Raw genomic sequence first — 25,233 nt, 5'->3', positions numbered from 1 at the left:
CATTATACAGGAGCTCCTAGCCAGTGTCATAAGACAAGAAAAAGAAAAAAAAGATTTAAGAATAAATATTAATCATTATAATTACTATATAACTATAATCGATATAATTATATACTAATCATTATATTATATAGTATACATATAATATGTAATAAATACAATATATAAACAAGTAATATCATCATAATCATAAAATAATAATCATTAAACATTTTAATCATTTTCTTCAGAATAATAATTAAATAATTTTGAAGCCTGGAATTTTGAAAGACCTAGAAGAAATAAAAAAGAGTCAATATATAATGAATAATGCAATAAATGAGATCAAAAACACTCTGGAGGGAACCAACAGTAGAATAATGGAGGTAGAAGACAGGATAAGTAAGGTAGAAGATAGAATGGTGGAAATAAATGAAGCAGAGAGGAAAAAAGAAAAAAGAATCAAAAGAAATGAGGAAAACCTGAGGGACCTCTGGGACAATATGAAACACCCCAACATTCGAATCATAGGAGTCCCAGAAGAAGACAAAAGGAAAGGCCATGAAAAAATACTCGAGGAGATAATAGTTGAAAATTTCCCTAAAATGGGGAAGGAAATAGTCACACGAGTCCCAGAAACCCAGAGTCCCAAACAGGATAAACCCAAGGCAAAACACCCCAAGACACATATTAATCAAATTAACAAAGATCAAACACAAAGAACAAATATTAAAAGCAGCAAGGGAAAAGCAACAAATAACACACAAGGGGATTCCCATAAGGATAACAGCTGATCTTTCAATAGAAACTCTTCAGGCTAGAAGGGAATGGCAGGACATACTTAAAGTAATGAAAGAGAATAACCTACAACCCAGATTACTGTACCCAGCAAGGATCTCATTCAGATATGAAGGAGAATTCAAAAGCTTTACAGACAAGCAAGAGCTGAGAGAATTCAGCACCACCAAACCAGCTCTTCAACAAATGCTAAAGGATCTTCTCTAGACAGGAAACACAGAAAGGGTGTATAAACACGAACTCAAAACAACAAAGTATATGGCCGTGGGACCATACTTGTCAATAATTACCTTAAATGTAAATGGGTTGAATGCCCCAACCAAAAGACAAAGACTGGCTGAATGGATACAAAAACAAGACCCCTATATATGCTGTCTACAAGAGACCCACCTCAAAACAAGGGACACATACAGACTGAAAGTGAAGGGCTGGAAAAAAATATTTCACGCAAACAGAGACCAAAAGAAAGCAGGAGTCACAATACTCGTTTCGGATAAAATAGACTTTAAAATAAAGGCTGTGAAAAGAGACAAAGAAGGACACTACATAATGATCAAAGGATCAATCCAAGAAGATGATATAACAATTATAAATATATACGCACCCAACATAGGAGCACCACAATATGTAAGGCAAATGCTAAAAAGTATGAAAGGGGAAATTAACAATAACACAATAATAGTGGGAGACTTTAATACCCCACTCATACCTATGGACAGATCAACTAAACAGAAAATTACAAAGGAAACACAAACTTTAAATGATACAATAGATCAGCTAGATTTAATTGATATCTACAGGATATTTCACCCCAAAACAACCAATTTCACCTTTTTCTCAAGTGCACACGGAACCTTCTCCAGGACAGATCACATCCTGGGTCATGAATCTAGCCTTGGTAAATTCAAAAAAATTGAAATCATTCCAATCATCTTCTCTGAACACAATGCAGTAAGATTAGATCTCAATTACAGGAAAAACAACTATTAAAAATTCCAGCATATGGAGGCTAAACAACATGCTTCTGAATGACCAATAAATCACAGAAGAAATCAAAAAAGAAATCAAAATATGCCTAGAAACGAATGAAAATGAAAACACAACAACCCAAAACCTATGGGACACTGTAAAAGCAGTGCTAGGGGGAGGTTCATAGCAATACAGGCGTACCTCAAGAAACAAGAAAAAAATAACCTAACTATACACCTAAAGCAACTAGAGAAGGAAGAAATGAAGAACCCCAGGGTTAGTTCAGTTCAGTTCAGTCGCTCAGTCGTGTCCGACTCTCTGCGACCCCATGAATTGCAGCACGCCAGGCCTCTCTGTCCGTCACCAACTCCCGGAGTCCACCCAAACCCATGTTCATCGAGTCGGTGATGCCATCCAACCATCTCATCCTCTGTCGTCCCCTTCTCCTCCCGCCCCCAATCCTACCCAGCATTAGGGTCTTTTCCAATGAGTCAACACTTCGCATGAGGTGGCCAAAGTATTGGAGCTTCAGCTTCAGCATCAGACCTTCCAATGAACACCCAGGACTGATCTCCTTTAGGATGGACTGGTTGGATCTCCTTGCAGTCCAAGGGACTCTCAAGAGTCTTCTCCAACACCACAGTTCAAAAGCATCAATTCTTCTGCGCTAAGCTTTCTTCACCATCCAACTCTCACATCCATACATGACCACTGGAAAAATTATAGCCTTGACTAGACGGACTTTTGTTGGCAAAGTAATGTCTCTGCTTTTAAACATGCTATCTAGGTTGGCCATAACCTTCCTTCCAAGGAGTAAGCGTATTTTAATTTCATGGCTGCAGTCACCATCAGCAGTGATTCTGGAGCCCAAAAAAGTAAAGTCTGACACTGTTTCCACTGTTTCCCCATCTATTTCCCATGGAGTGATGGGACCAGATGCCATAATCTTAGTTTTCTGAACGTTGAGCTTTAAGCCAACTTTTTCACTCTCCTCCTTCACCTTTATCAAGAAGCTCTTTAGTTCTTCTTCACTTTCTGCCACAAGGGTGGTGTCATCTGCATATCTGAGGTTATTGATATTTCTCCCGGCAATCTTGATTCCAGCTTGTGTTTCTTCCAGCCCAGCATTTCTCATGATGTACTCTGCATATAAGTTAAATAAGCAGGGTGACAATCTACAGCCTTGACGTACTCCTTTTCCTATTTGGAACCAGTCTGTTGTTCCATGTCCAGTTCTAACTGTTGCTTCCTGACCTGCATACAGGTTTCTCAAGAGACAGGTCAGATGGTCTGGTATTCCCATCTCTTTCAGAATTTTCCACAGTTTATTGTGATCGACACAGTCAAAGGCCTTGGCATAGTCAATAAAGCAGAAATAGATGTTTTTCTGGAACTCTCTTGCTTTTTCGATGATCCAGCGGATATTGGCAACTTGATCTCTGGTTCCTCTGCCTTTTCTAAAACCAGCTTGAACATCTGGAAGTTCACGGTTCACGTATTGCTGAAGCCTGGCTTGGAGAATTTTGAGCATTACTTTACTAGCATGTGAGATGAGTGCAATTGTGTGGTAGTTTGAGCATTCTTTGGCATTGCCTTTCTTTGGGATTGGAACGAAAACTGACCTTTTCCAGTCCTGTGGCCACTGCTGAGTTTTCCAAATTTGCTGGCATATCGAGTGCAGCACTTTCACAGCATCATCTTTGAGGATTTGAAATAGCTCAACTGGAATTCCATCACCTCCACTAGCTCTGTTCGTAGTGATGCTTTCTAAGGCCCACTTGACTTCACATTCCAGGATGTCTGGCTCTAGGTGAGTGATCACACCATCGTGATTATCTGGGTCGTGAAGATCTTTTTTGTACAGTTCTTCTGTGTATTCTTGCCACCTCTTCTTAATATCTTCTGCTTCTGTTAGGTCCATACCATTTCTGTCCTTTATCGAGCCTATCTTTGCATGAAATGTTCCTTTGGTATCTCTAATTTTCTTGAAGAGGTCTCTAGTCTTTCCCAATCTGTTGTTTTCCTCTATTTGTTTGCACTGATCGCTGAGGAAGGCTTTCTTATCTCTCCTTGCTATTCTTTGGAACTCTGCATTCAGATGGGAATATCTTTTCTTTTCTCCTTTGCTTTTCACTTCTCTTCTCTTCCCAGCTATCTGTAAGGCCTCCTCAGACAGCCATTTTGCTTTTTTGCATTTCTTTTCCATGGGGATTTTCTTGATCCCTGTCTCCTGTACAGTGTCACGAACCTCTGTCCATAGTTCATCAGGCACTCTGTCTATCAGGTCTAGTCCCTTAAATCTATTTGTCACTTCCACTGTATACTCATAAGGGATTTGATCTAGGTCATACCTGAATGGTCTAGTGGTTTTCCCTACTTTCTTCAATTTAAGTCTGAATTTGGCAATAAGCAGTTCATGATCTGAGCCACAGTCTGCTCCTGGTCTTGTTTTTGCTGATTGTATAGAGCTTCTCCATCTTTGGCTGCAAAGAATATAATCAATCTGATTTCGGTGTTGACCATCTGGTGATGTCCACGTGTAGAGTCTTCTCTTGTGTTGTTGGAATAGGGTGTTTGCTATTACCAGGGTTAGTAGAAGGAAAGAAATCTTAAAAATTAGGGCAGAAATAAATGCAAAAGAAACAAAAGAGACTATAGCAAAAATCAACAAAACTAAAAGCTGGTTTTTCAAGAAGATAAGCAAAATTGACAAACCATTAGCCAGACTCATCAAGAGACAAAGGGAGAAGAATCAAATCAACAAAATTAGAAGTGAAAATGGAGAGATCACAACAGACTACACAGAAATACAAAGGATCATAAGAGACTACTACCAACAGCTATATGCCAATATAATGGACAACTTGGAAGAAATGGACAAATTCTTAGAAAAGTATAACCTTCCAAAACTGAACCAGGAAGAAATAGAAGATCTTAACAGACCCATCACAAGCACAGAAATCCAAACTGTAATCAGAAATCTTCCAGCAAACAAAAGCCCAGGACCAGATGGCTTCACAGCTGAATTCTACCAAAAATTTAGAGAAGATCTAACACCTATCTTACTCAAACTCTTCCAGAAAATTGCAGAAGAAGGTAAACTTCCAAACTCATTCTATGAGGCCACCATCACCCTAATTCCAAAACCAGACAAAGATGCCACAAAAAAAGAAAACTACAGGCCAATATCACTGATGAACATAGATGCAAAAATCCTTAATAAAATCCTAGCAAACAGAATCCAACAACATATTAAAAAGATCATACATCATGACCAAGTGGGCTTTATCCCAGAATGCAAGGATTCTTGAATATCTGCAAATCAATCAATATAATACACCACATTAACAAACTGAAAGATAAAAACCATATGATTATCTCAATAGATGCAAAAAAAGCCTTTGAGAAAATTCAACATCCACTTATGATAAAAAAAAATAAAAAAAAAAACCTCCAGAAAGCAGGAATAGAAGGAACATACCTCAACATAATAAAAGCTATATATGACAAACCCACTGCAAACATTATCCTCAATGGTGAAAAATTGAAAGCATTTCCCCTAAAGTCAGGAACAAGGCAAGGGTGCCCACTCTCACCACTACTATTCAACATAGTTTTGGAAGTTTTGGCCACAGCAATCAGAGCAGAAAAAGAAATAAAAGGAATCCAGATAGGAAAAGAAGAAGTAAAACTCTCCCTGTTTGCAGATGACATGATCCTCTACATAGAAAACCCTAAAGATTCTACCAGAAAACTACTAGAGCTAATCAATGAATATAGTAAAGTTGCAGGATATAAAATTAACACACAGAAATCCCATGCATTCCTATACACTAACAATGAGAAAACAGCAAGAGAAATTAAGGAAACAATACCATTCACCATTGCAATGAAAAGAATAGAATACTTAGGAATGTATCTACCTAAAGAAACAAAAGACTTATATATAGAAAACTATAAAACACTGATGAAAGAAATCAAAGAGGACACAAATAGATGGAGAAATATACTGTGTTCATGGATTGGAAGAATTAATATAGTGAAAATGAGTATACTACCCAAAGCAATCTATAGATTCAATGCAATCCCTATCAAGCTACCAACGGTATTTTTCACAGAACTAGAACAAATCATCTCACAATTTGTATGAAAATATAAAAAACCTCGAATAGCCAAAGCAATCTTGAGAAAGAAGAATGGAACAGGAGGAATCAACCTGCCTGACTTGAGGCTCTACTACAAAGCCACAGTCATCAAGAGAGTATGGTACTGGCACAAAGACAGAAATATAGATCAATGGAACAAAACAGAAAGGCCAGAGATAAATCCACACACCTATGGATACCTTATCTTTGACAAAGGAGGCAAGAATATACAATGGAGAAAAGACAACCTCTTTAACAAGTGATCCTGGGAAAACTGGTCAACCACTTGTAAAAGAATGAAACTAGAACACTTTCTAACACCATACACAAAAATAAACTCAAAATGGATTACAGATCTAAACGTAAGACCAGAAACTATAAAACTCCTAGAGGAAAACATAGGCAAAACACTCTCCGACATAAATCACAGCAGGATCCTCTATGACCCACCTCCCAGAATACTGGAAATAAAAGCAAAAATAAACAAATGGGACCTAATTAAACTTAAAACCTTTTGCAAGAAAAAGGAAACTATAAGCAAGGTGAAAAGACAGCCTTCAGAATGGGAGAAAATAATAGCAAACGAAGAAACGGACAAACAATTAATCTCAAAAATATACAAGCAACTCCTGCAGCTCAATTCCAGAAAAATAAACGACCCAATCAAAAAATGGGCCAAAGAACTAAACAGACATTTCTCCAAAGAAGACATGCAGATGGCTAACAAACACATGAAAAGATGCTCAACATCACTCATTATTAGAGAAATGCAAATCAAAACCACAATGAGATAACATTTCATGCCCGTCAGAATGGCTGCTATCCAAAAGTCTACAAGCAATAAATGCTGGAGAGGGTGTGGAGAAAAGGGAACCCTCTTACACTGTTGGTGGGAATGCAAACTAGTACAGCCACTATGGAGAACAGTGTGGAGATTCCTTAAAAAACTGGGAATAGAACTGCCATATGACCCAGCAATCCCACTGCTGGGCACACACACCGAGGAAACCAGAATTGAAAGAGACAGTGTTTATCACAGCACTGTTTACAACAGCCAGGACACGGAAGCAACCTAGATGTCCATCAGCAGATGAATGGATAAGGAAGCTGTGGTACATATACACAATGGAATATTACTCAGCCATTAAAAAGAATACATTTGAATCAGTTCTATTGAGATGGATGGAACTGGAGCCCATTATAGAGAGTGAAGTAAGCCAAAAAGAAAAACACCAATACAGTATACTAATGCATATATATGGAATTTGAAAGATGGTAACGATAACCCTATATGCGAGACAGAAAAAGAGACACAGATGCATAGAACAGTCTTATGGACTCTGTGGGAGAAGGTGAGGGTGGGATGATCTGAGAGAATAGCATTGAAACATGTATATTATCATATGTGAAACAGAACACCATTCCACGTTCGATGCATGAGACAAATGCTCAGGGCTGGGGCAATGGGATGACCCAGAGGGATGGGATGCGAGCAGGGGTTCAGGATGGGGAACACATGTAAATCCATGGCTGATTCATGTCAATGTATGGCAAAAACCACTACAATATTGTAAAGTAATTAGCCCCCAACTAAAATAAATAAATTAATAAAAAAAGAATATTAATCATTATAATCACTATGTAACTATAATCAATATAATTATACAGTAATCATTATATTATATAGTATACATATAATATGTAATAAATACAATATATAAACAAGTAATAGAATCATAATCATATAATTATAATCATTAAACATTTTAATCATTTTTTTCACGATAATAATTAAATAATTTTGAAGCCTGGTGTGCTGCAGTCCATGGGGTCACAAAGCATCAGGCACACCTTAGTGATTGAACAATAGTTTCTTTACAATGTTGTGTTAGTTTCTGCTGTACAGCAAAGTAATCAGCTATACACATACATATATCCATCCACTCTTTTTTATATTTCCTTCCCACTTTAGGTCACCACAGAGAATTTAGTAGAGTTCCCTGTGCAATACAATAGATTCTAGTTAACTATTTTATCCATAGTAGTGTATATATGTCATTACCAACCTTCCAATTCATCCCACCCACTCCCCTTTCCCACTCAGTGTGCATATATTTGTTCTCTGTGTCTCTATTTCTGCTTTGCAAATAAGTTAATCTGCATCATTTTTTCTAGATTCCACATAAAAGCGATGTAAGATACTAGGTTCTTCTCTTTTGACTTACTTCACTCTGTATGATAGTTTCCAGTTCCATTCACATCTCTGTAAAGGGCACAATTTTGTTCCTTGTTATGGCTGAATAATACTCCTTTGTGTATATGTACCACATTTTTATCATTCCTCTGTTGATGGACATTTAGGTTGCTTCCTTGTCCTGGATATTGTAAATAGTGCTGCAATGATCATTGGAGTGCATGCATCTTTACGAATTATGGTTTTCTTCAGGTATATATATGTCTAGTAGTGAGATTGCTAGGTCATGTAGTAGTTCTATTTCTAGTTTTTTAAGTAATCTCCATAATATTCTCCATAGGGGCTGTATCAATTTGCATTTCCATCATCAGTGTAAGAGGGTTCCCTTTACTCCATATCCTCTCCAGAATTTATGGTTTGCAGACTTTATGGTGATGGCCATCCTGACCAGTGTGAAATGAAACCTTATTATACTTTTGATTTACATTTTTCTATTAGTGATGTTGAGCATCTTTTCATGTTTTTGTTGACCATCTGTATGTCTTCTTTGGAGAAATGTCTATTAGATCTTCTGCCCATTTTTTGATGGGGCTTTTTTTAAATATTAAGCTGCATGAGCTGTTTATGTTTTGGAGACTAATCTCTTGTCAGTTGCTTCATTTGTAAATATTTTCTCCCAATCTGAGGCTTGTCTTTTCATCTTGTTATGGTTTCCTTTGCTGTGCAAAAGCTTTTAAGTTTAATTAGGTCCCATTTGTCTATTTTTGTTTTTATTTTCATTTCTCTAGGAGGTGGACCAAAATAGATTTTGCTGCCATTTATGTCAAAGAGTGTTCTGCCTATGTTCTTCTCAAGGAGTTTTACAGTGTCCGGCCTTACATTTAGGTCTTTAATCCATTTTGAGTTTATTTTTGTGAATGGTGTTAGGGAGTGTTTAAATTTTGTTCTTTTACCTGTAGCTACTCAGTTTTCCCAGCATCATTTATTGAAGATACTGTCTTTTCTCCATTGCCTCTTTTGTCATAGATTAGATGACCACAGGTGCATGGGTTTACCTCTGAGCTTTCTACCCTTTTCCACTGATCTATATTTCTGTTTTTGTGCCTGTACCATGCTGTCTTAACGAATAGCTTTGTACTATAGTCTGAAGTCAGGGAGCCTGATTTCTCCAGCTCTGTTTTTCTTTCTCAAAATTGCCTTGACTATTGGAGGTGTTTTGTGTTTCCATGCAAATTATAAAACTTTTGTTCTAACTATGTGAAAAATGCCACTGGGATAGGGATTGCACTGAATCTGTAGACTGCTTTTGGTAGTATAGTCACTTTCACAATATTGATTCTTCCAATTCAAGAACATCATATCTCTCTCCATTTGTGTCATCTTTGATTTCTTTCATCAGTATAATTTTCTGAATAAAGGTTTTTTGCCTCACTAGGTAGCTTTATTCCTAGGTATTTTGCTATTTTTGTTGCAATGGTAAATTGGATTGTTTCCTTAATTTCTCTTTTTGATCCTTCACTGTCAGTGTATAAGAATGCAAGAGATTTCTATGCATTAATTTTTATATCCTGGAACATTACCAAATTAACGGATTAATACCAGCAGTTTTCTGGTAAAATTGATAACTGGTAAAACTGATAAATCTTTAGCCAGACTCATTAAGAAAAAAAAGGGAGCGGATTCCAATCAATAAAATAAGAAATGAAAAATGAGAAATTCCAACTGACACTGCAGAAATACAAAGGGTCATAAGAGACTACTATAAGCAACTACATGCCAATAAAACAGACAACCTGGAAGAAATGGACAAATTCTTAGAAAGGTACACTTTCTTTCACTGAAGGAAACACCTTCCAACACTGATCCAGGAATAAATAGAAAACATGGATAGGCCTATCACAAGTAATGAAACTGTAATTAAAAATCTCCCAACAGATGGCGGCCCAGGGTGCTGAGAGACGCGCACACAAACCTCAGCCGAGCAGAGGGTGGGGTCAGGGAACAGAGAAAAGTGCCACACGAGCCTCTGCCTAGCAAGCTTTGGCCTGCAGCACAGGGTGGGACTGGGGGCAGAAGCTACAGCAAAGATCCCAGGGAGAAGCAGGGGGCTGGCAGCAGTGAGGATGTGCTAAGAGGGCTACTTTGATGCAGCTGTGGAAATATCACCGCCTAAGCCAGAGGTAGTGCCTAAGCCACTGCCAAAGCTGAGGACTGCCCAAGGCTATACTGAACCCATAGACACCCCAAAACCTACTACTGGAGACCGTGCTGCCTTTCAGAGAGATGACATCCGGCTCCATCGAACAGAACACAGGCACAAGTCCCCCCAACCAGGAGGCCATCACAGGACACTAGTCCAACCCCGTCTGCTGGGGGCAAACTCCACAACTAAGAGGAACAAGCACCTTGAGAACTTTTTTCTTTCTTTTAAATCACACTTTGGATTCCCCCGACATACGTCGACCTTTACGTTGGCTTTTTGTGGAGTTGTGGATTTTTCCTTTTTTTAAGATTTTTTTCTTCCTTTTTTGTAATTTTATTTTGTTTTTGTTCTGTTTTTTAATTGTTCTTTTCCTGCTGTAGCTCTTCCTTAATATATATAAATCCTTTTCACATATGTCTATTTATCTTTGTTTTTCTATTTTTTCTTTTAATCCTTTCCTTCACCCCCTTCCTCTTCTCTCTTCTCTCCCTTTTTTTTCTCTTCACTCTCTTTTTTCACCATGTACATTAATTTGTTATGTTTTCTTTGCTATATTCCCCAGTTGGCACTCCGCTCTGGCTCAGTTTTCTGGTCTGAGTGCTAAGTTAGCTCTGTTTTTAATTGGTCAATATCATTTTTGGTTTCCTTTGCTCACCGAGTCAGTCTCTTGTACTTTCTTTTCTTTGGAATACTTTGGTTATATTTGTGTGTAGGAGTGTGTATGTGTCCCATTGTTATTCTAAGTACCTGCCTGATCCTGTATTTTCTATTTATCTGGGTTCATCTTTTATTTCATGTTATGTTTTGCTTTTTGTCTTGGTGTATTTGTTTTAATCCCCTTTAATCCCATAACAAACAACTTATGGAGTCTCGGTACTCCATCCAAGGACTGGGCCTGAACCACTGGAATGGGAGCATTGAGTCCAGGATCTCAGACAGCCAGAGAACTCCAAACCCCAGTGGCGTTAATTACTGAGAACTTTCAGGAAGGCCTACACTTGTGCACAAAGTCTGGTAACACCCAGCTGCTGACGGCATCCAGTGCAGGACACTTTACCCAAACAAGAAGCAAGAAAAAAACACAAAAACAATCATCAGCAACAGGATTCCCAAAGACACTCCAAACACTGCCTCACACAGCCCTGCCCATCAGAGGAAAAAGAGAAAAAAAAAAAAAAAAAAAACTCACCTGCTCCCAGTAGAATGCAAACACAAGTCACATTCAACAAGAAGTCAACACAGACAACTGAACCAACCTTTCCCACGAAGGGCAAAAACTAAAAGGAAGAAGGAATATGACCCTAAAGCCTTGGCAGAGGAGACCTCAAACGGAGTAAATTGGGGGTGGGGGGGGGAGAGAAGACAGAGAAATACAGCACAAATGACAGAACAAGGTAGAAACGCACAAGACCAAATAAACAAAGAGGAAATAGGCAAGCTACCTGAAAAAAGAATTCAGAATAGTGATAGTAAAGATGTTCCAAACCCTCAAAAACAGAACGGAGAAAATACAAGAAGCAATTAATTATCAAGGACATAGAAGAAGTAAAAAACAGATGAATAACACAATCGCTGAAACTAAAAATAGAAGTAACTAACAGCAGAATAACTAAGGCAGAACAATGGATAAGTGAGACGGAAGATAGAATGGTGGATATAACTGCTGAAGAGCAGAACAAAGGAAAAAGAATGGAAAGAATTGAGGATACCCTCAGAGACCTCTGGGATAATTTTAAACACACCCTCAAGTTATAGGGGTCCCAGAGGAAGAAGAGACAAACAAAGGCACTGAGAAAAATTTTGAAGTGATTATATTAGAAAACTTCCCCAAGAGGGGAAAGGAAATAGTCAATCAAGTCCAAGAAGTGAAAAGAGTCCCATACAGGATAAACCCAAGGAGAAACATGTTGAGACACATACTAAATAAGCTAACAGAGTTTAAACACAAAGAAAGAATATTAAAAGCAGCATAGGAAAAGCAACAAGTAACATACAAGAGAAAACTCCATACAATTAACAGCTGATCTTTCAGCAGAAACTCTGCAGACCAGAAGGAAATGGCAGGATATATTTAAAGTACTGGAAAAAAAAATCTACAACCAAGATTACTCTACTCAGCAAGGATCTCATTCAAAATTGATGGAGAAATCAAAAGCTTTACAGATAAGCAAAAGTTAAGAGAATTTAGCACCCAACAAACTAGCTTTATAACAAATACTAAAGGTACTTATATAGGCATTAAACATAAGAGACAGGAAAGACTACAAAAACAAACCCAAAACAATTAAGAACATGCCAATAGGAACATATATATCAATAATTACTTTAAATGTAAATGGATTAAACACTTCAATCAAAATACATACTGGCTGAATCGATAAAAAAACAAAACCCATATATATGCTGTCTACAAGAGAGCCACTTCAGACCTACAGATACATACAAACTGAAAGTAAAAGGACAGAAAAAGATATTTCATGCAAATGGAAATCAAATGAAAGCCAGAGTGGCGATTCTCATTTCAGACAAAATATACTAAGAATATTATAAGAGATAAAGGAGGATACTACATAATGATTGAGGGATCAACCAAGACGACATAATAATTGTAAATATTTATGCACCCAACACAGGAGCACCTCAGTACATAAGGCAAACACAGACAGACATAAAAGGGGAAACTGACAGTAACACAATAATAGTAGGGGACTTTAACACCCCACTTACACCAATGGACACATCATCAAAACAGAAAATCAATAAGGAAATACAAATGTTAAATGAAACATTAGACCAAATGGATCTAGCTGATATCTTCAGGACTTCCATCCAAATGCAGAATACACTTTCTTCTCAAGTGCATATGGAACATTCTCCAGGATAGACCATATCTTGGGTCACAAATCAAGCCTCAGTAAATTTAAGAAAATTGTAATTGTATCAAGCATTTTCTTTGACCATAATGCTATGAGACTAGATATCAATTACAGGAAAAAAAACTGAAAGAACACAAACACATGGAGATTAAACAATACACTTCTAAGTAACAAAAAGGTTACTGAAGAAATAATGGAACTCAAAAGATTGCTAGAAACAAATGACAAATAAAACACAATGACCCAAAACCTATGGGATGCAGCAAAAGCAGTTCTAAGAGGGGAGTTTATAGCAATACAATCTTACCTCAAGAAACAAAAAAAATACTGAAGAGACAACCTAACTCTACACCTAAAGCAGCCGGAAAAAGAACAGAAAAACCCCCAAAGTTAGTAGAAGGAAAGAAATCATAAAGATCAGAGCATAACTGAAAAAGAAATGAAGGAAACAACAGTAAAGATTAATAAAACTAAAAGCTGGTTCTTTGATAAGATAAACAAAACTGACAAACCATTAGCCAGACTCATAAAGAAAAATGGGGGAAAAAATCAACAAAATTAAGAATGAAAAAGGAGACGTTACAATAGACAATGCAGAAACACAAATGCTCATTAAGAGACTATTATGAGCAACTATACACTAATAAAATATACCTCCTAGAGGAAATGGACAGATTCGTAGGAAAGTTCAACCTTCCAAGACTGAACCAGGAAGAAATAGAAATTATGAACAGGCAATTACAAGCAATGAAATTGAAACTGTGATAAAAAATCTCCCAAGAAAAAAAGACAAAAGCCCAGGGCCAGATGGCTTTACAGGTGAATTCTATCAAACACATACAGAAGAGTTAATGCCTATCCTTCTGAAACTCTTCCAAAAAATTGCAGAGGAAGGAACACTTCCAAACTCATTCTATGAGGCCATAATCAACCTGATACTAAAACCAGACAAAGATATCATAAAAAGAAAATTATAGGCCAGTATCACTGATGGACATAGATGCAAAAATCCTCAACGAAATTCTAGCAAACAGAATTCAACAAGACATTAAAAAGATCATACACCATGATCAAGTCAGGTTTATCACAGGGATGCAAAGCATTCTTCAATATATGCAAATCAATCAATGTGATACCCCGTATTAACAAATTGAAAGATAAAACCGTAGGATAATTTCAACACATGCAGAAAAAACTTTGAACAAAATTCAGCACCCATTTATGATAAAAACACTTTGAAAAATGGGCATAGAAGGAACCTATCTTAACATAATAAAGGTCACATACAACAAACCCACGGCAAACATTATTTTCAATGGTGAGAAACAAAGCATTTCCTCTACAGTCAGGAACAAGACAAGGGTGCCCACTCTTGCCACTATTATTCAACATAGTTTGCCACTATTATTCAACATAGTTTTCAAAGTCCTAGCTATAGCAATCAGAGAAGAGAAAGAAATAAAAGGAATCCAGATTGGAAAGGAAGAAGTAAAACTCTCACTCTTTGCAGATGACATGATATTGTACATAGAAAGATACTACCAGAAAATTACTAGAACTAACCAGTGAATTACAAAATCAATACATAGAAATCACCTGCATCCCTATACACTAACAATGAAAACTCAGAAAGAGAAATTAAGGAATCAATCCCATTTACCATTGCAACAAAAAGCATAAAAGACCTAGGAATAAACCTACCTAAGGAGACAAAAGAGCTGTATTCAGAAAACTATAAGACACTGATGTAAGAAATCAAAGAAGACATAAGCAGATGGAAGACTATTCCATGTTCCTGGGCTGGAAGAATCAATATTGTGAACATGACTGTACTACCAAAAGCAATCTACAGATTTGCTGCAATCCCTATCAAATTACAATGGCATTTTTCGCACAACTAGAACAAAAAACTTCACAATTAGTATGCAAACACAAAAGATGCCAAATAACCAAAGCAATCTTGAGAAAAGAATGGAGCTGGAGGAATCAACTTACTGGATTTCAGCCTATACAACAAAGCTACAGTCATCAAGACAGAATGGTACTGGAACAAAAAAAAGAAATATGGACCAATGGAACAAGACAGAAAGCCCACATTCATATGGGCACCTTATCTTTGACAAAGGAAACCAGAATATACAATGGGAACAAGGTAATCTTTTTAATAAGTGCTGCTGGAAAAACTGGACAATTACATGTAAAAGAATGAAATTAGAACACCTCCTAACACCATACACAAAGATAAACTTGAAATAGATTAAAGACTTAAATGTAAGACCAGCAGCTATAAACCTCTTAGAAGAAAACATTCTGAACATTGTATGACATAAATCATAGCAAGATCCTTTATGACCTACATCCTAGAATAATGGAAACAAAAATAAATAAGTGGGGCCTAATTAAAATTAAAAGCTTTTGCAAAGCAAAAGAAACTAAAAAACAAGGTGAAAATACAACCCTCAGAATGGGAGAAAATAATAACGACTGAAACAATGGACAAAGGATTAATTTCCAAAATATACAAGCAGCTTAAACAACTCAATACCAGAAAAACAAACAATCCAATCAAAAAGTGGACCCAAGACCTAAACAGACATTTCTTCAAAGAAGACATACAGATGGCTAAGAAACACATGAAGAGATGCTCAATATCACTCATTGTTAGAGAAATGCATATCAAAACTACAATGAGGTATCACCTCACACCAGCCAGAATGGCCATCATCAAAGAAATCCACAAACAACAAGTGCTGGAGAGGGTGTGGAGAAAAGAGAATCCTCTTGCAATGGCACCCCACTCCAGTACTCTCGCCTGGAAAATCCCATGGACAGAGGAGCCTGGTAGGCTACAGTCCATGGGGTCGCTAAGAGTCGGACATGACTGAGCAACTTCACTTTCACTTTTCACTTTCATGCATTGGAGAAGGAAATGGCAACCCACTCCAGTGTTCTTGCCTAGAGAATTCCAGGGACGAGGGAGCCTGGTGGGCTGCTGTCTATGGGGTCGCACAGAGTCGGACATGACTAAAGCAACTTAGCAGCAGTAGCAGCTTGCACTGCTGGTGGGAATGTAAATTGATACAGCCACTGTGAAAGAGAGTATGGAGATTCCTTAAAAAAACAGGAATAAAACCACCATACGACCCAGCAATATCACTTCTAGGCATATACCCTGAAGAAACCAAAACTGAGAAACACACATACACCCCAATGTTCATTGCAGCACTTAGATGTCCATCAACAGATGAATGGATAAAGAAGCTGTGGTACATATATACAATGGGATACTTGTCAGCCATAAAAAGGAACACACTTGAGTCAGTTCTAATGAGGTGGATGAACCTATATAATAGAGTGAAGTCAGTTATAAACAGAGAAACAAATATCATATGTTAACGCATGTAAATGGAATCTAGAAAGATGAACCTGATGAACCTATTCACAGAGCAGCAATGGAAACACAGATATAGAGAACAGATTTATGGACAAGGATGGGGAGAGGAGCGAGAGGGTGAGATGAAAGGAGAGAGTAGCATGGAAGGATATACACTAACATAGGTTAATAGATAGCCAATGGGAATTTGCTGTATGACTCAGGGAACTCAAACTGGGGCTCTGTAATAACCTAGACGTGTGGGAATGGGCAGCAGGTAGAAGGGAGACTCAAGAGGGAGGGGACATACGGACACCTATATTTAATTCATGTTGATGTATGACAGAAATCAAACCACTATTGTAAAGCAATCATCAATTAAAAATAAATAAATATTAAAAAAGAAAAAAATCTCCCAACAAAAGTCCAGTTGGCTTCATAGGTGAATTCTGTCAAGCATTTTGAAAAGAGCTAACACCCATCCTTCTCAAACTCTTCCAAAAAATTGCAGAGGAAGAAATACTCCCAAGCTCATTCTATGAGGCCACTATCACCCCGATACCAAGACCAAAGATATCACAAAGAAAGAAAATTACAGGCCAATATCACTGATGAACGCAGATGCAAAAATCATCAAGCAAATACTAGCAAACAAAACCCAACAACACAATAAAAGGATCATATACCATGATCCATGATTCATGAACAGAAGCAGAAGATATTAAGAAGAGGTGGCAAGAATACACAGAAGAACAGTACAAAAAAGAACTTCAGGACTCAGAAAACCACAATGGTGTGATCACTCACCTAGAGCCAGACATCCTGGAATTTTAAGTGGGCTTTAGGAAGCATCACTATGTACAAGCTAGTGGAAGTGATGGAATTCCAGCTGAGCTATTTCAAATCCTAAAAGATGATGCTGTGAAAGTGCTGCACTCAATATGTCAGCAAATTTGGAAAACTCAGCAGTGGCTGCAAGACTGGAAAAGATCAGCTTTTATTCCAATCCCAAAGAAAGGCAATGCCAAAGAATGTTCAAACTACTGCACAATTGCATTCATCTCACATGCTAGCAAAGTAATGCTCAAAATTCTCCAAGCCAGGCTTCAATATTATGTGAACTGTGAACTTCCAGATGTTCAAGCTGGATTTAGAAAGGCCAGAGGAACCCAAGATCAAATTGCCAACATCCGTTGGCTGATCAAAAAAGCAAGAGAGTTCCAGAAAAACATCTACTTCTGCTTTACTGACTATATATCAAAGCCGTTGACTGTGTGAATCACAACAAACTATGGAAAATTCCTAAAGAGATGGGAATACCAGACCACCTGACCCGCCTCCTGAGAAATCTGTATGCAGGTCAAGAAGCAACAGTTAGAACTGGACATAGAACAACAGACTGGTTCCAAATAGGAAAAGGAGTACGTCAAGGCTGTATATTGTCACCCTGCTTATTTAACTTATATGCAGAGTACATCATGAGAAATGCAGGGCTGGATGAAGCACAAGCTGGAATCAAGATTGACAGGAGAAATATCAATAACCTCAGATATGCAGATGACACCACCCTCGTGGCAGACAGCAAAGAAGAACTAAAGAGCCTCTTGATGAAAGTGAAAGAGGAGAGTGAAAAAGTTGGCTTTTTATTTTTGAGTTTTACTCAACATTAGAAAACTTAGAAAACTAAGATCATGGCATCTGGTCCCATCACTTCATGGCAAACAGATAGGGAAACAATGGAAACTGTGACAGACTTTATTTTTGGGGGGCTCCAAAATCACTGCAGATGGTGACTGCAGTCATGAAATTAAAAGTTGCTTGCTCCTTGAAAGAAAAGCTATGACCAACCTAGACAGCATATTAAAAAGCAGAGACATTAAGTTGCCAACAAAGGCCCCTCTAGTCAAAGCTATGGTTTTTCCAGTAGTCATGTATGGATGTAAGAGTTGGACTATAAAGAAAGCTGAGCACCGGAGAATTGATGCTTTTGAACTGTGGTGTTGGAGAAGACTCTTGAGAGTCCCTTGGACTGCAAGGAGATCCAACCAGTCAATTCTAAAGGAAATCAGTCCTGAATGTTGACTGGAAGGACCGATGCTGAAGCTGAAACTCCAATATTCTGGCCACTTGATAGGAAGAACTGACTCATTGGAAAAGACCCTGATTCTGGGAAAGACTGAAGGCAGGCAGATAAGGGGATGACAGAGGATGACAGGGTTAGATGGCATCACCGACTCGATGGACATGAGTTTGAGCAAGCTCCGGCAGTTGATGATGGACAGGGAAGCCTGGCCTGCTGCAGTCCATGAGGTCGCAAAGAGTCGGACATGACTGAGCAACTGAACTGAACTCCATGATCAAGTGGGATTTATCCCAGGGATGCAAGGATTCTTCACAAATCAATCAATGAGATGTACCATATAAACAAACAAGATAAAAACCATATGAACATCTCAGCAGATGCAGAAAAAGCTTCTGACAATATCCAACATCTATTTATGACTTTTGTTTGCCAGACTTTACATGTAAACTGCCTTTATATGTACAATCAGAATAAAAACCCTTTACTAAACCACATGCAGATTTTTGGTTAAAAAGAAGATAAGGACCATCAAACCCAGAGGGGCTGCTGGGTTGACCAGTCTGTGTGCTGAGCCTTGAGGTATTTATTGGTGAAGGCTCTGCTCTGAGACCCTGAAGGCCCAGCTCAAGGGACGTGGGTGGAGCATCCTCCTCTTAACCCCTTACCAGCTCTGAGATATAGCGACATTCATGTCACATAAAATGGCTAAGGCCTTTTTACTACTGGAGACAATTTGACATTAATTTTCAAGAGGTGCCATCTTTCAGTTCAATGTGTTTCACGGGTCACATGATCTTCGATTACCAAGGTGACACTCAGGACAATTTTATGGCAAATTGAATCCCAAATTACAGCCCCTGAAGGAGTCTGCATTAACAATGGTCTGTAAGAGCCCAGCAGGGGGTCTGGGCCAGGTTATATTGCGATCAAATGCGGTCACTAATGCAACATTTCAGTGGGAACAAGAGGAATGTATTGGTAAGACACATGCCTTTCTTTTCCCTTCAGAAAAGGAGGGCTCAAATCACCATAGACATGGAATAATAAAGACAGAATTATTTTTGCATGAATTGTGATTTCCTCGTAGCTGAGTTAAGAAACATGACCCACTATGAGAGAACAGGAATTACTCACCTTTCCTATTCTTTTCCCCTCCTCTCCTCTCTCTCATTAACTTCTCTGATTGTTTTAGTTCTACTGTAGGCGTTTTACTCCTTACATTTGATAAACCAGTGTCATTAGAATAGCAGAGGATGAGAAAGTCTGACTGGGTTACTAAGTAAAATCTGTAAAAATAACAAGCATCATCCACAGACTACTTTCTGAGGTATTTCATGATGTGAATCCTCTGCACACAGCAATGTGCTGAGTTTTGCAAGATCCTAGTAAGACAGGCTTCCTACCTTTTAAGAACCTCCTATAGAAACCAGATATTAACACTGATTTCACCTGGTTGCACATGCATTTACAATCACAAATATGAAACAAATATAAGAGATAAACAAGTTGATTGTGCCCCATCAAGCAACATTCCCCCATGATTTAGGTAGTTTTCTCATACATTAAATATTGGATGATCAGTGAATTTTTATGATTCTTCAGGGAACATGGACTTATCATATTGCAAGCTCCCGTAAAAACTATACTCTGGGACTTCATTCTATTGGTTCATATTTCTTATGTATAGAATATACATTTCTTTTTTTTGTTTTTTTTTTTTTTTTTTAGAATATACATTTCTAACTAATCTAAAAGAATAAATGTTATTCAGTTTTTTGCTGTTCTGCTTTTCTTAAAAAACTTCAAATTAACTGCTATGTAATATGTGACTATTGAATGCATTTAACCACTGAAAATATGTCTATTTTGTGCAAGGCTCTGTTCTGGGTACTGGGAAACAGTCACTGCAGAGCCCATCGGAGCTCACTGCCCAGTAGTGAAGACATAGAACAGACAAAACAATGATGTGTGATTTTCAGTCACTAAGTACTCATCTCCTGGGTGCTGAAGACATAGGATGAGCCTTCTAGAGATTCATTGCCAATTCCCAGAAAATGGAGGGTACAGACTCAAGAGAGAGTGAGTGAGCCCGAGCGAGCCCGTGTGAGAGAGGAGTTAGGAAAGCGAAGAAATTAACTATTATGGGATGAACTCTGTCTCCTTTTTCCAAGCTTGTATGTTGAAATCCTAACCCCAAGTACCTCAAAATATAACTGCATTTGGACACAGGGCTTTTACAGAGGTGATTGAGTTAAAATGAGGCTATTAGGGATGGGTCCTAATCCAATCTGACTGTTGTCCTTAAAAGAAGAGGAAATTTGAACATACAAAGAAATACCAGAGGGGTGTGTGCATGGAGAAAAGACCATGTGAGGAAACAGCAAGAGGGTGGCCATCGGCAAGCCAAGCAGAGAGGCCTTCATAGAAAACCTACCCTGCCAGCACTTCAATACTGGTCTTTCAGCCTCCAGGAGGGTAAGTTGTTTAAGCCTGTGGTATTTTGTTATTGCAGCCCTAGCAAACTAATATGTTAACCATTCTGTTGGGATTTTTTAAGAAAAAACAATCTCAAAATTCCAGAAGACTTGCAAGTACAGGACAAAAAAAAGTTGTTTTTTCCTGAATTATTTCCGACTAAGTTGTTGACACACCAGAAAGTTCCTGAGAGTTTTCTGTAAATGATACAAAGATTCTTGTAGGTGTTGCCTGAGGATGTGGGATGTTAGTGGAAAAGACCAGGCAATTTCTTGTGTCCTGTCTCTACCATAAGCTCTGTGACTTTGGGTAAATTACCTCTGCATCCAGTGACAACTGGGCTAAAGAACTTCTGAGTTTGCTTCCAACACATTTTGTGATTTTATATCTGAGGGACATTTTTTTCTACCATGAGAGTTAAAGGGCAAAAATGATTCAGTACTGTCCACCAGTGCCAAGTGCACCCGCCTACCATTTGTTCCTGTGCTTGTCAGCCTGTGGCCTTTGACAGGGCGTCCAGCCCTACCTTCCTCCAACTGACCAGAAGCCTCCTACCCTGCAGCCAAGCCCAGCTCCTAGCAGTCTGTTCCCTCGTGCCCCTGTGCTCACGTTACTCACTCTGTGCCAAACGCCCTTCTGCCTTCCTCCCCCCCCATGCTCCTGGAAACTTTCTGCTCATTCTTTCTGACCATGTCAAGGAGACCTCTGTGCTGCTTAAGCATCTATTCATTCACCTCAAAACTTATCACAGCAACATAATTGCTTCTCTATTTGCCATTCTCCTCACTAGACTCCAAATCTCTGGAGGAAAGGACCTGGGTTTCTTCCTTTCCTGCAGCCTCAGTTACTGCTGCCAAGCATGGCTCACAATAGGTCATCAGTGGATAAACATGCCTTAGGAACTGTGAGATAGACACTATGCGGGGCTGGGCAGAGAATGGACCTGCTCTTGGGGAGAAAGATAATAAAAAAGGTAACCACAACAGAAGAGTGACCATCACTGTGGCAGAGGTATGCTAGAGGGGACAAGGAAGTTCACTGAAGGGTACCTTTCAGACCTGGAAAACCTTCCATTAAGCTAGGCTGAGGCACACTTGGACTTCACCAATGTGCTTTGCCAGGGGCAGGTAGTGAAGAAATGTTTGCTAGACTCTAAGCTCAGTAAGGACTTAAGACCATGACTGCCCTCATTAACTGTTGTCTCCTCAGCTGACACACTGTGGTAACCAATAAATATTTGTGCAATGAGCGCATGAATGAACCAACAACCAGGTCCTCCTTCCTGTTCTTTTCAAATGCTTTTCCTACCTTCCCTCTCACTTTCTGACTTGCCCTTGTCCAAAGATGTGAGCTAATACTTAACCTCAAAGGAGGTGGTGATGAAGATCAAAGACATTAACAAATATGAAAGCATTTAGTACAGTATAAAGTGTTCTATAAACATGAGTTACTACTTACCACTTCTTCCCTTCCATGGGGCAAGTTGGCTGAAGCCATGCTGGGCTGACTTGGTTGGGGTTCAGAAGCCCTTAGGACCTTATATGTTCCTGTCAATGCAAAAAAAAAAAAAAAAAAAAGACTCAAGCCTTCTCAATTTACCATTCTTTAGAAGTGTCCTACGTTTTAATAAGGACCTTAGAGATTCCTTCCTTTGCAACCAGAAAAGAATAATTTGGGTGCAGTAATTAGGGTTCACGCAGTCACTGCTCCTGTGGACAGTCCTAATGAGGGTTTTTATTTTTTCTTATTGAGCTCTCCCAAAGGGAGCTCTTATTAGAGAGGAGTTCCACAGTCATGGTAGGAGGCAGCCTGTATTAGTCAGGGTTCTCCAGAGAAACAGAACCAATAGGATATGTGTACATACGAAAAAAGATGTCTGTTCACTGCTGTGGGTCACACAGGAGTACGCAGAGGTTGAACCATGCTTAAATCATGAGCTGGGGCCGGTAAGAGGGTCTGCCACCGGCCTGGAGCCTGAGATGGCTTAGGAGGCTACAGGGAGGTGTATCGTGAAGCAAGCCCCTCGGCCTGTCCGTGCCTGAGTGCATTGAAACGCTCCATCAGGGACAAGGAGAAGCCTCCTTCCCTGCCAACAACTCCTGAACCGAAAAGTCCCCAATTATCTGCTGGGGCGCAGCCAGAAGGAGACACGGACAAACCAGGCGACCTCATGCAAAGTGCGAGAAGCCTGAGGGTTCAAGTAGCTCCCTTCTCCAGGCTGGCGTAGCACGTTTAAGGCGCTCATTTTGGCCTTTTACAGCACGGTGTTACTCGTCTATTAAAAAAAAAGCACATGATGCTGAGTGAAGTAGGTTTCCCAGGTGGCGCGAATGGTTAAAAAAAAAACAAAACACCTCCTGCCAGTGCAGGAGACATAAGAGCCACAGGTTCAATCCCTTGGTCTGGAAGATCACTGGAGGAGGAAATGGCAACCCACTCCAGTATCTTTGCCTGGAGACTCCCATGGACAGAGGAGCCTAGCGAGCTACACAGTCCATGGGATCACAGAGTCGGACATGACTGAAGCCACTCAGCACACAGTTGAGTGAAGTGGAGAAGGACGGGGATGATGAAATTATTGCCTACCCCTGCCGCCTCAGATACAGCCACCAGGTGAAAACAGTTGGCAAAGGCGGGGAGACGGGGCGGGGGAAAGCGGTAAAGTCAGTTCAGGTTTTCAGGTGTCCAAAAAAGGAAATTCAGGAGGCAGGGCCTAGGGGGCTGAGAGAGGCTGTGGAGAAGGTAAAACTGATCTCCCCTCAGTCTCTGAACCTTTCTTACCTCCAGTCTCCTCTCTACTTCTTAGAAATCCAGTCCCCTCCACCTGTTTGCCTTGCCCTCGAGGCAGGTCCAGCTTCCAAAGCTAAGACGTTTCCTTTCTTCTCCACAGTTAAAACTTTCTAGAAAGACCAGCAGCCCGAGGCTGGTGTGTCTTGGTAAAACCCAGCACTGAAGTTGCTCAAGCCGAGGGCAGCTGCACCGTCCCACGGGGTTTGGGTGACCAGCACCTCCGTGGGCGCCGAGGCACACGGCGGATCGCTGTGCTCTGCGAAGCGCAGTCCCGGCCCCCAGCAGCCCGGCGTCCACGTGCAGACTGCGGACGCGGAGGCGGGCCATCGTTGGCGCGGGCGCGGAGGATCGCATCACTCTTCGCCGCCCCGACCCGCCCTCCGCCCTCCGCCCTCCGCCCGGATGCCGGGAGCCTGGCGCCGCGCGCCCATCACTTATGTGAACCGCGGCGGAGTCCCCAGCGGCCACACATTCGTTCAGGGTGGGGTTGCCTCTCCTCTGACAGGCACGTGCGCATGCACAGTGCGGACTCGAGCCGTAATTCATTTCTCACTTGTATTCGACAAAGACTCCATTACCACCTCGGCTCGCCCCGGGGGCGGTGGCAGCAGAAGAAGCGGGCGGTGTGCGCCCTGGCAGCTCCCCGCACCGTCAAGAGAGGGCTGCGCGTGCGCAGAGTGGCCCGGCCGCCCCGGGGAGGCGCCTGCAGACCTTCCCCTCCGGGCTACTCCCGTACTTAAAGCGTTCTTTGTGAACAGGGGTTCGCGGGAGCTGCAGGGAACACCTCAGGAGTAGTCAGTCAGCTTCTGCAGCGAAGTCTAGAACCATCCTCCAGGAATGGCTAGCCAGCACTTGAAGGACTCAGAGCCACACAGCACAGTAATCAGTTTAAACCTCATCACCTGAATCAAACCAGGGGGCTCATGAATTAATAGCTAAGACATTTTGAAATTATTTTTCTTAGTAAAATTAGAGAGATTGAAGACATGTGGTCGACTTGAGAAACATAAACTGAACCATCCTTGCCGAGGGGAGGGGAGGTGTACCTGTATCCAGCAAGGCGTTTGGAGCGAGGCCTTGGGTCTGGGGTTCCACTTGATCCTGTGTCCCCATCGCTCAGGGAAGCGCTGGCAGCTATGCCCCCTGGAGCAGCTGCCTGCACCCCTCAAACGGGGTTCTCCTCGGAGTGACTGAGGACGGGGAGCAGGCAGGGTCACAGGATGCTATGAACCTGGGACCAAAGAAAAGTTACACGTGTAGCAGAATCCCACCACCCGGGCCTTCATCAGTCATCCCACCTGGGAGCGGGGTTTGGGGAATGAGGGACAGACAGCCCATCTACGTCTAG

At 40.1% G+C, this 25,233-nt stretch overlaps 1 long non-coding RNA gene across 1 annotated transcript in view; it reads right to left on the bottom strand.

Moving 5' to 3' along the window:
* LOC145505120 (uncharacterized) overlaps nucleotides 1-24,538 on the bottom strand; it is a 71,554-nt gene extending 47,016 nt beyond the window's left edge. The window contains exons 1-2 of the long non-coding RNA XR_014052864.1: nucleotides 23,877-24,538; nucleotides 22,554-22,642 (exon numbers count right to left, since the gene is read on the bottom strand). This is a non-coding gene — a long non-coding RNA (uncharacterized LOC145505120). The remainder of the gene's footprint in view (nucleotides 1-22,553; nucleotides 22,643-23,876) is intronic.
* Nucleotides 24,539-25,233: the final 695 nt, after the last annotated feature.

The sequence above is a fragment of the Giraffa tippelskirchi genome, chromosome 5, assembly GCF_054371585.1.
Source record: "Giraffa tippelskirchi isolate mGirTip1 chromosome 5, T2T-mGirTip1v1.2.pri, whole genome shotgun sequence".
Lineage (NCBI taxonomy): Eukaryota > Metazoa > Chordata > Mammalia > Artiodactyla > Giraffidae > Giraffa > Giraffa tippelskirchi.
The sequence above is the reverse complement of the archived record's forward strand: the minus strand, read 5'-3'. Positions and strand labels throughout refer to the sequence as shown.